Here is a 10,905-nt window from a genome sequence, read left to right as displayed (position 1 = left end):
AGGAGGAGGAGGAGGAGGAGGAGGAGGAGGAGGGCTCCACAGAACAGGGGGCTAGGGAGGAGGAGGAAGAGACCCCAGGCTAGGAGGAGGAGGAGGAGGAGGAGGGCTCCACAGAACAGGGGGCTAGGAGGAGGGGGAGGAGGAAGAGGAGGAGGAGGGCTCCACAGAACAGGGGGCTAGGAGGAGGAGGAGGAGGAAGAGGAGGAGGGCTCCACAGAACAGGGGGCTAGGAGGAGGAGGAGGAGGTGGTGGAGGAGGGCTCCACAGAACAGGGGGCTAGGAGGAGGAGGAGGACTCCACAGAACAGGGGGCTAGGAGGAGGAGGTGGAGGAGGGCTCCACAGAACAGGGGGCTAGGAGGAGGGGGAGGAGGAAGAGGAGGAGGGCTCCACAGAACAGGGGGCTAGGAGGAGGAGGAGGAGGAGGAGGAGGTGGAGGAGGGCTCCACAGAACAGGGGGCTAGGAGGAGGAGGAGGAGGAGGAGGAGGTGGAGGAGGGCTCCACAGAACAGGGGGCGGGCGGGCGGGCTGGCTGGCTCTCTCTCTCTCTCTCTCTCTCTCTCTCTCTAAAGTAGAGGAGTAATCTCCCGGAGGCTGAGCACTTCATATGATCTTAACCAGACATAAACTAGTTACTCACAATTTAACACATTTTCCACATACACTGAGTGTACAAAACATTAGAAACACCTTCCTAATATTGGGTTAAACCCCCTTTTGCCGTCAGAACAGCCTCAATTCGTCGGACCATGGACTCTACAAGGTGTGTAAAGCATTCCACAGGGATGCTGGCCCGTGTTGACTCCAGTGCTTCCCACAGTTGTGTCAAGTTGGCTGGATGTCCTTTGGGTGGTGGACCATTCTTGATACACACGGGGAACTGTTGAGCGTGAAAAACCCAGCAGAGTTGCAGTTCTTGACACAAACCGGTGCACCTGGCACCTACTACCATACCCCGTTCAAAGGCATCACCCTCTGAATGTCACACCTACACAATCCATGTCTCAATTGTGTCAAGGCTTAAGAATCCTTCTTTAACCTGTCTCCTCCCCTTCATCTACACTGATTGAAGTGGATTTACCAAGTGACATCAATAAGGGATCATATCTTTCACCTGGATTCATCTGGTCAGTCTACTATGTCATGCATAGAGCAGGTGTCCTTAATGTTTTGTACACTCAGTGTATATCTTCCCAATTCTACATTTGACAAGCAGTTCGTATGCATCAGTGGCTGTCAGTGCCGTTTATGATGAGGGAGGACGATTATTTTCTCATCAGCGTGGCCTTATTTCTATTACAGCATGTTGGATGACTGTCATTACATATTCCATTCACCCAGTTCAATGTAACACCGATAGGTTTAGGCTACTACATGATACTCGAATTTTCCCTATTCACATCACGAGGTTGCTACAACTTAGCCTATGAATGAAAGTTTACAACGTAGGTGACACACAGGTCGAGAGAAACATATTTGAGATGACGGACAGTGACACATGGACAGACAGCGACACATTCAATACCGCCTTGCACACTCTTGCCTGCATCTATCTGCTCTAGGGTGTAATCATTAGTCCAACAGTTGCAAACGAGAGTTTCTAATGGACAAATTCAGGTATTTTTATCCCCGTTTCGTTTGTTTCCGTTTAAGAATTTTTTTTCAACAGAATCGGCAGAATGAATACACCCCTGATCATGCATAAACAGAGTTCACTTTCATAACAGCCACGTTGTATTCATTCTAGCCTCTACAGTCGGGGCAAAAGTTGTGAGAATGATACAAGTATTGGTCTTCACAAAAGTTTGCTGCTTCAGTGTTATGAGATATTTTTGTCAGATGTTACTATGGTAATACTGAAGTATAATTACAAGCATTCCATAAGTGTCAAAGGCTTTTAGTGTCAAAGGTCTTGATCCTTCTTTATCAAGACCTCTGCAATCCGCCCTGGCATGCTGTCAATTAACTTCTGGGCCACATCCTGACTGATGGCAGCCCATTCTTGCATAATCAATGCTTGGAGTTTGTCAGAATTTGTGGGTTTTTGTTTGTCCACCCGCCTCTTGAGGATTGACCACAAGTTCTCAATGGGATTAAGGTCTGGGGAGTTTCCTGGCCATGAACCCAATATGTCGATGTTTTGTTCCCCGAGCCACATAGTTATCACTTTTGCCTTATGGCAAGGTGCTCCATCATGCTGGAAAAGGCATTGGTCGTCACCAAACTGTTCTTGGATGGTTGGGAGAAGTTGCTCTCGTAGGATGTGTTGGTACCATTATTTTTTCATGGCTGTGTTCTTAGGCAATATTGTGAGTGAGCCCACTCCCTTGGCTGAGAAGCAACCCCACACATGAATGGTCTCAGGATGCTTTACTGTTGGCATGACACAGGACTGATGGTAGCGCTCACCTTGTCTTCTCCGACCAGGTGTTTTCGATGCCCCTTTTCTCGAAAATGACTTTACCCCAGTCCTCAGCAGTCCAATCCTTGTACCTTTTGCAGAATATCAGTCTGTCCCTGATGTTTTTCCTGGAGAGAAATGGCTTCTTTGCTGCCCTTCTTGACACCCGGCCATCCTCCAAAAGACTTCGCCTCACTGTGCGTGCAGATGCACTCACACCTGCCTGCTGCCATTCCTGAGCAAGCTCTGCACTGGTGGTGCCCCGATCCCGAAGCTGAATCAACTTTAGGAGACGGTCCTGGCGCTTGCTGGACTTTCTTGGGCGCCCTGAAGGCTTCTTCACAACAATTGAACCTCTCTCTTTGAAGTTCTTGATGATCCGATAAATGGTTGATTTAGGTGCAATCTTACTAGCAGCAATTTCCTTGCCTGTGAAGCCCTTTTTGTGCAAAGCAATGATGACGGCACGTGTTTCCTTGCAGGTAACCATGGTTAACAGAGGAAGAACAATGATTTCAAGCACCACCTTCCTTTTAAAGCTTCCAGTCTGTTATTCTAACTCAATCAGCATGACAGAGTGATCTCCAGCCTTGTCCTCGTCAACACTCTCACCTGTGTTAACGAGAGAATCACTGACATGATGTCAGCTGGTCCTTTTGTGGCAGGGCTGAAATGCAGTGGAAATGTTTTTGGGGGGGATTAAGTTCATTTTCATGGCAAAGAGGGACTTTGCAATAATAATTGCAATTCATCTGATCACTCTTCATGACATTCTGGAGTATATGCAAATTGCCATCATCAAAACTGAGGCAGCAGACTTTGTGAAAATTAATATTTGTGTAATTCTCAAAACTTTGGACCACGACTGTATCCACTCTCCTCTTCTCACCTTTTCCCTTCGTTTGTGGACTTCAATGAACAACACATCAGCTGTATGTGACCAGGCGAAAAAACCTTTCCAAGCCAAACCATGTCATGGCCGCTACACACAGCCTACATCGTTGTCACCATATTAGCTAAAGCAGGGGTGTCAAAGTCAAATGGACGGAGGGCCAAATAAAAAATTTAGCTACAAGCCGAGGGCCGGACTGTTCGAATGTTCATTGAAAATTTTTTAAATGACGCATATAGTCTAGTGAACCTAATTGAACCTACTGAAAACCTAACAAATATATTCCAATATGATCAGATAAATAAAGCAATATTTTCTTATGGCTCTGTCAGTAATCTTTAATTTTCAACAGACACAAAAGACAAATTTCCTTTATATAAAAATCCCCATAACATGAACATTAAATGAAAGAAACCGGTATTCAAGGCACCATCTGTAACGATCCCGGCTGTCTGAGTCGGGTCCTGTCTGGTGACTAGTGTTCCGGTTCGTAATCTCCAGTTTCCCGAGGGTTCGGGAACGCTCCGGGGAGCGCTCTTGTTTTCCGCACCTGCATCCCATCAGCAATCTGCACACCTGGTCCTGATCATCACCCTTCTTAGGCTCTGGCCTAACATCCAGTTCCTGCCGGATCGTTAGCTATGAACAGTATGTTTGTCAGCGTATCAGCCTCTGAGCCATTAGTGTTAGTTTTGTTGTTTTGCACCTTGTGACTTGCTGTGTACTGACCTCCGTTTTTGTTCTGTCTGCAGTCTCTCACCCGGAACCTTCACCCAACCTCTGCCTGATGGTCGGCGGCTGCCGAGCCAGTACGGACCAACCACTGCACCCTCAACAACCCATCCACGCCACCCGCTCTGTTCCCTGGATTATTCAGCCTCACTCGGAATCTATTTAATAAACACTCACCTTTCTCTCAACGTACCTTGTCCTGGTCTGCTTCTGGGTTCTGGCATAGTAAACCGTGACAGAACGATCCGGCCAGTAATGAACCCAGCGGACCTGGACTCTGTTCGCCATGCTATTACCCAGCAGGAGAAGATGTTGGGCCATCATAGCATGGTACTACAGGAGATCGCGTTGTCAGTTCGGAACCTTTCTACCGGTCTGACGGAGGTCCAGAACCAACGTAAGTGTCCGGTGGAGGATCCACTACCGGTTTCACCCATCTCGCCTGCCGCTTCTGAAGCTGTGTCCATCCGTGAGCCCAAGGTTCCGGCCGCCGGATAAATATGAGGGGGAGCTGGGAAGATGCCGTTCCTTCCTTATGCAGTGTGGATTAGTGTTCGATCTACAGCCCTACTCTTATGCCACAGACAAGGCTAGGATAGCCTTTGTGATTGAGTTGCTGCGTGGTCGAGCGCTGGAGTGGGCTTCAGCCGTTTGGGAACGACAGGATCCCTGCATGGCTTCATACCAGGGGTTCACGGCCGAGATGAGGAAGCTCTTCGACCATTCCGTCCGAGGGAGGGACGCAGCTAGGCGCCTGTTTTCGCTTCGCCAAGGAACTCGCAGCGTGGCCGACTTCGTGATCGAGTTCAAGACGTTGGCTGTGGAGAGTGGGTGGAACGAGGAGTCTCTGCAAGCGGCCTTTTACCAGGGTCTGTCGGAGCAGCTCAAGGATGAGTTGATCTCCTATCCGGAGCCTAGTGACCTGGACAGCTTGGTAGCCTTGTCTATTCGGGTGGATAATCGAGTCCGAGAGCGAAGGAGGGAGAAGCAATGGGGTCCGTCCAATCGATCAGCTTCTCAGTTCCCAGTCGGGTCGGGTGGTGGACCAGAACACGTCGATCATTCTCCACCACAATGGATTAGTGGAGAGGTCCTCTCTCCCGATTCTGAACCCATGCAAGTGGGGCGGCACGGGTTAACCAAGGAGGAGCGTCAACATAGACGTAAGACCAACTGCTGCCTCTACTGTGGTAGCTCGGGACATTACATCTCCACTTGTTCCCGGCGGTCGTCAAACTGCCCGGCTCGCTAAAGTTGGGAGGACTTTTAGCGAGCCAGTTTCAACCTCTCAGTACCTCTGTCAGACCCCCGTTTCCGGCTACCCTTGTGAACAGGAATCAGAGCTTAGCGCTTAACGCTTTTATCGATTCAGGTGCCGATGGAAGCTTTCTTGATGCCGAGTTGGTGGAACAGCTGGGGCTTTCCAAGGAGCAATTGCCGGAAGCCATTGAGGCGACCACTCTGAACGGCAGTAGTCTGGCACGTATCACGATGAGGACTGAACCGGTTAAGATGCGGTTGTCGGGGAATCATTCTGAGATGATTTCATTCTTCATTCTGCCGTCTTCCCATGTTCCTCTGGTCCTTGGATACCCCTGGCTGAAGGAACACAATCCCACGTTCGATTGGGTGACGGGCAAGGTAACGAGTTGGAGCCTTGATTGTCATGCTAACTGTCTCAAGACTGCCTGCCCCCATTCGGTTCCCAGTCAGGTGATTGAGGCTAAACCCCCAGATTTGTCCCTGGTTCCCGAGACATATCACGATTTGGGGAAGTTTTCAGTAAGCAGAAGGCTCTGTCACTCCCTCCCCCACCGACCATATGATTGTGCCATCAACCTGGTCCCTGGAGCTGTCTACCCCAAGGGAAGGTTATACAGTATCTCCCGACCTGAACGTGAGGCGTTGGAGACCTACATCAAGGAGTCCCTAGCTGCTGGTCTCGTTCGTCCCTCGTCATCACCCCTGGGGGCAGGATTCTTCTTTGTGGGTAAGAAGGATGGCTCTCTTCGACCGTGTATTGATTATCGGGGGTTGAATGACATCACGGTCAAGAACAAGTATCCCCTGCCCTTGATGAGTTCTGCCTTCGACTCCTTACAGGGTGTTACGGTGTTCACCAAGCTAGACCTACGCAATGCGTATCACCTGGTCCGGATCAGAGAGGGGGACGAGTGGTTGACGGGTTTCAATACACCGATGGGTCACTTCGAGTATCAGGTGATGCCGTTTGGACTGACCAATGCTCCAGCGGTATTCCAGAGTATGGTGAACGACGTCCTGAGAGATATGATCGGTCTCTTTGTGTTTGTTTACCTGGATGACATTCTGATCTTCTCGAAGGAACCTTCCGACCACGTCCAGCATGTCCGGCAGGTTCTGCAGCGATTGTTGGAGAATCGCCTGTTCGTGAAGGCCGAGAAGTGCGAGTTTCACGCCCACACGACATCCTTTCTCGGGTACATCATCTCCAGGGGAGAGATTAGGATGGACCAGGAGAAGGTTAGAGCGGTTCTGGAATGGGCCCAGCCCGATACGAGATTGCAGCTCCAGAGATTTTTGGGGTTTGCGAATTTCTACCGCAGATTCATCCGGGATTACAGCCGTGTGGCCGCTCCGTTAACTGCCTTGACTTCCAGTATCAGGACCTTCAAGTGGAATCCGGAGGCGGATCGAGCGTTTCTGGATTTGAAGAGGCGATTCACCAACGCACCGATTCTCTCTCAACCGGACACGGCCCGTCAGTTCGTGCGTTGAAGTGGACGCGTCTGATGTGGGAGTTGGCGCCATCCTGTCGCAGCGATGCTCCACGGACAGTAAACTCCATCCCTGCGCCTACTACTCTCGTCGCCTTTCGCCTGCGGAGAGGAATTACGATGTGGGTAACCGGGAGCTTCTCGCGGTGAAACTTGCCTTGGAGGAGTGGCGCCACTGGTTGGAGGGGGCGGAGCAACCGTTTATTGTCTGGACTGACCACAAGAATCTTGCTTACGTGCAATCGGCTAAACGTCTCAACTCCCGTCAGGCCAGGTGGGCGTTGTTTTTCGGACGATTCAAGTTTGCCCTGACGTTCCGACCTGGATCTAAGAACGGCAAGGCGGACGCCTTGTCCCGGATGTTCTCCAAGACGGAGGAGAGTGGGTCCAAGACCGAGACAATCCTCCCCCGGAACTGCGTCGTGGGAGCAGTTATGTGGAAGATTGAGGAGGAGGTGCTGGCGGCCCTTCGGACTCAGCCCGGTCCCGGTAACGGTCCACCCGGTCGGTTGTTTGTGCCTGAGTCGGTTCGTCCTGCTGTCCTCAAATGGTCCCACGCCAGCAAGATGGCTTGTCACCCTGGCGTGGCTCGGACAATGGCGTTTCTTCGCAGACGTTTTTGGTGGCCTGCCATGGCCGAGGATACTCGGGGTTTTGTTGCTGCCTGTCCAGTGTGTGCGCAGAATAAGAGTACCAATCGGCCCAGCTCTGGACTACTTCACCCCCTTCCTATTCCCCGGCGACCATGGTCGCATCTGGCCCTGGACTTCGTCACTGGGTTGCCCGCTTCTGAGGGGAACACGGTCGTTCTGACTATCGTGGACAGATTCAGCAAGTTCGCCCACTTTGTGCCTATTGCCAAGCTTCCCTCTGCCTCGGAGACGTCCGAGATCCTGGTTAGGGAGGTTTTCAGGGTCCACGGTTTGCCCAGTGATATCGTTTCCGACCGTGGCCCTCAGTTTACCTCTGCTGTCTGGAAGTCCTTCTGTTTGGCCATTGGAGCTACAGTCAGTCTCACATCTGGTTTTCACCCCCAATCCAATGGTCAGGCGGAGAGAGCCAACCAGAAGATGGAATCCACGCTACGCTGTCTGGTCTCTTCCAACCCCACCTCCTGGGTCTCTCAGTTGCCTTGGGTTGAGTATGCCCACAATACTCTTCCTACATCTGCCACTGGGATGTCTCCCTTCCAGTGCCTGTATGGCTACCAACCTCCCCTGTTTCCTTCTCAGGAGAAGGAGCTCTCAGTGCCTTCTGTTCAGGCCCATATTCGTCGTTGCCACCGGACCTGGCATCGGGCCAGAAAGGCACTCCTTAGAGTTTCGGACCGGTATCAGCTCCAGGCGAATCGTCGCCGGATCCCCGCTCCCACCTATACCATCGGAGATAGGGTTTGGTTGGCCACACGGGATCTTCCGTTACGGACTGAGTCTAGGAAGTTGTTACCGAAGTTCATTGGTCCGTTTGTGGTGGAGAAGGTGATCAATCCAGTGGCAGTTCGACTCAAACTACCGAGGACGCTCAGAGTCCATCCCACCTTTCATGTCTCCTGCCTCAAGCCTGTCTTCCTCAGTCCTCTGTTGCCTCCTCCGCCTCCTCCTCCTCCTCCTCGGATGATCGGAGGTGGTCCTGCCTACACGGTGCGTCGCATCATGGATTCCAGACGGCGGGGCCGGGGTTTCCAGTATCTCGTGGACTGGGAGGGGTATGGCCCTGAAGAGAGGAGTTGGATTCCGCGGCGACAGGTCCTAGATGCGGACCTCATCAGTGACTTCTACCGCCTCCATCCTGGCGCTCCGGGAGTCCGCCCGGTGGCGTTCGTCGGAGGGGGGTACTGTAACGATCCCGGCTGTCTGAGTCGGGTCCTGTCTGGTGACTAGTGTTCCGGTTCGTAATCTCCAGTTTCCCGAGGGTTCGGGAACGCTCCGAGGGAGCGCTCTTGTTTTCCGCACCTGCATCCCATCAGCAATCTGCACACCTGGTCCTGATCATCACCCTTCTTAGGCTCTGGCCTAACATCCAGTTCCTGCCGGATCGTTAGCTATGAACAGTATGTTTGTCAGCGTATCAGCCTCTGAGCCATTAGTGTTAGTTTTGTTGTTTTGCACCTTGTGACTTGCTGTGTACTGACCTCCGTTTTTGTTCTGTCTGCAGTCTCTCACCCGGAACCTTCACCCAACCTCTGCCTGATGGTCGGCGGCTGCCGAGCCAGTACCGGACCAACCACTGCACCCTCAACAACCCATCCACGCCACCCGCTCTGTTCCCTGGATTATTCAGCCTCACTCGGAATCTATTTAATAAACACTCACCTTTCTCTCAACGTACCTTGTCCTGGTCTGCTTCTGGGTTCTGGCATAGTAAACCGTGACACCATCAGTAGCCTATATTTTCTATTTTAGCAAAAGTGGGCTAAATTTACTTCAAAGAAAAAAACAATAATAGCAATTTTCTATCATCCACTCAACTGAAATATTTTTAAAATATAATTGGATTGAAATACAATAAAATAAAGTGCAAAAATCTATTAATCAAAAACAACACTTTGTTTAAGGAGAAGTAACATGCAGTGAAAACAAATATTAAACTTTAACTTTTAAACTTGAACTGAGTAAAAACTCTAAATATGTGATTGCACAGTAATGTTCACTTGTTTGAGGTTGAGGGTGATACTTGGTGGTGTCCCATCTTTTCCACAAGTTCATCAATGTTCGGGGTAAGGCTCTGAGCTGAGGAAATCCTCAGAATTGAGTGGAGGTGTTCAGCACTACCTACTCAGTAAATGGCCGGGCTGATTTAGCGATCTCTTCTGCCAAAATAAAACTGGCCTTGACAGCAGCCTGGCCTTGTGATTTGGCTTTTTGAACAGAGCCTGTCGAGATTTGAGGCCTCGTTTTAATTCCTCTGCCTTTTGTAGCCTTTGTTCCATGTCCATATTCTTGTTTTTGTCCGCGTGTTTCGTTTCATAATGTCGTCTCAGATTATACTCTTTCAGTACCGCCACACTTTCTCCACACAGAAGACACACAGGTTTTCCAGCTACCTCCGTGAACATATACTCCGACTCCCACCTTGTTTGAAACCCCCGGTTCTCAGTGTCCACCTTCCGTTTTGCCATTTTTGATGGGTATCTGAAAGTTAATTTTACTGTGATGCTGACGACTGCTGTGCCAATAAATATTGAAATGAAGCAGCCTACTGCTCGGTGCGTCACCGTTGCATTGTGGGAAATGTAGTATTGGTGCGTGTAAAAGATCTGCGGGCTGCCGGCTTGCTGCGGTCTGCGGGCCGGTTCTAATAATAAATCAAGATCATCCCAGGGGCCGTAAAAAACCTTCTCGCGGGCCGGATGTGGCCCGCGGGCCTTGACTCTGACATATGTGAGCTAAAGTAACGTCCTAGTCAACATAGCTAATAGAACTAACGCGTTAGTAAACCCGCTACAATCATGCAGTAACGTGACAGTGTATAGTCAGTTAGCAGTTAGACCGGCGGGCCCCGGTGGCAATAAATTAATAAAAAAGCTTACCTTGATTTGGAAGTGAAAGTGAACAAAATATGAAATCTCTGCTCTCTCTCTCGCTTCTTCTTCTTCTTCTTCTTCTGTAGGTTTTACGGCAGACTACAACCCCCAAAAAGGTGTATTGCCACCACCAACTTGACAGGTTGAAACCAAAACAAGGTAAAAAGAAAATCCATACATAACAGGGAAACTAACTTAATCCACTGAAATAAAATTGCACATTGACAAAACAAAACAAAACTCCCACTTCTTCCTTCTTTTAAATCTCCATATCCCCTTTCTCAGGCACTAGGGCCTGAGTTGGTGGTGGGGCTTCTTTCAGCCCCAGGAACCACTTCATGGTTCCCACCACAATTGCAACATGACATATTTTCATCACTCTTATAACACATGACATGATCTTTTCCACAACTTGGACATCTCGGCTTCTCCCTTCTGCAAACACTTGAAACATGACCAAAATCTTTACAATGATCACACTGCATTGGTCTTGGGATAAATGCTCTGACTCTGTAGTTAACATACCCCAACTGTATTACTGATGTTTGAAGAAGAGGAAGTAGTGGTGTCTATTCAGCAGGGGGCGGGGGGACAGGGGCAGCA

The 10,905-nt window shown here is 50.1% G+C and overlaps 1 protein-coding gene across 1 annotated transcript in view; it reads right to left on the bottom strand.

Moving 5' to 3' along the window:
• nkpd1 (NTPase, KAP family P-loop domain containing 1) overlaps nt 1–10,442 on the bottom strand; it is a 56,751-nt gene extending 46,309 nt beyond the window's left edge. The window contains exon 1 of the mRNA XM_045214228.1: nt 10,309–10,442. The gene's annotated coding sequence lies outside the window, so the exon portion shown is untranslated. The remainder of the gene's footprint in view (nt 1–10,308) is intronic.
• Nucleotides 10,443–10,905: the final 463 nt, after the last annotated feature.

The sequence above is a fragment of the Coregonus clupeaformis genome, unplaced genomic scaffold (genome assembly GCF_020615455.1).
Source record: "Coregonus clupeaformis isolate EN_2021a unplaced genomic scaffold, ASM2061545v1 scaf0218, whole genome shotgun sequence".
Lineage (NCBI taxonomy): Eukaryota > Metazoa > Chordata > Actinopteri > Salmoniformes > Salmonidae > Coregonus > Coregonus clupeaformis.
This window is presented reverse-complemented; position numbering and strand designations above follow the sequence as displayed.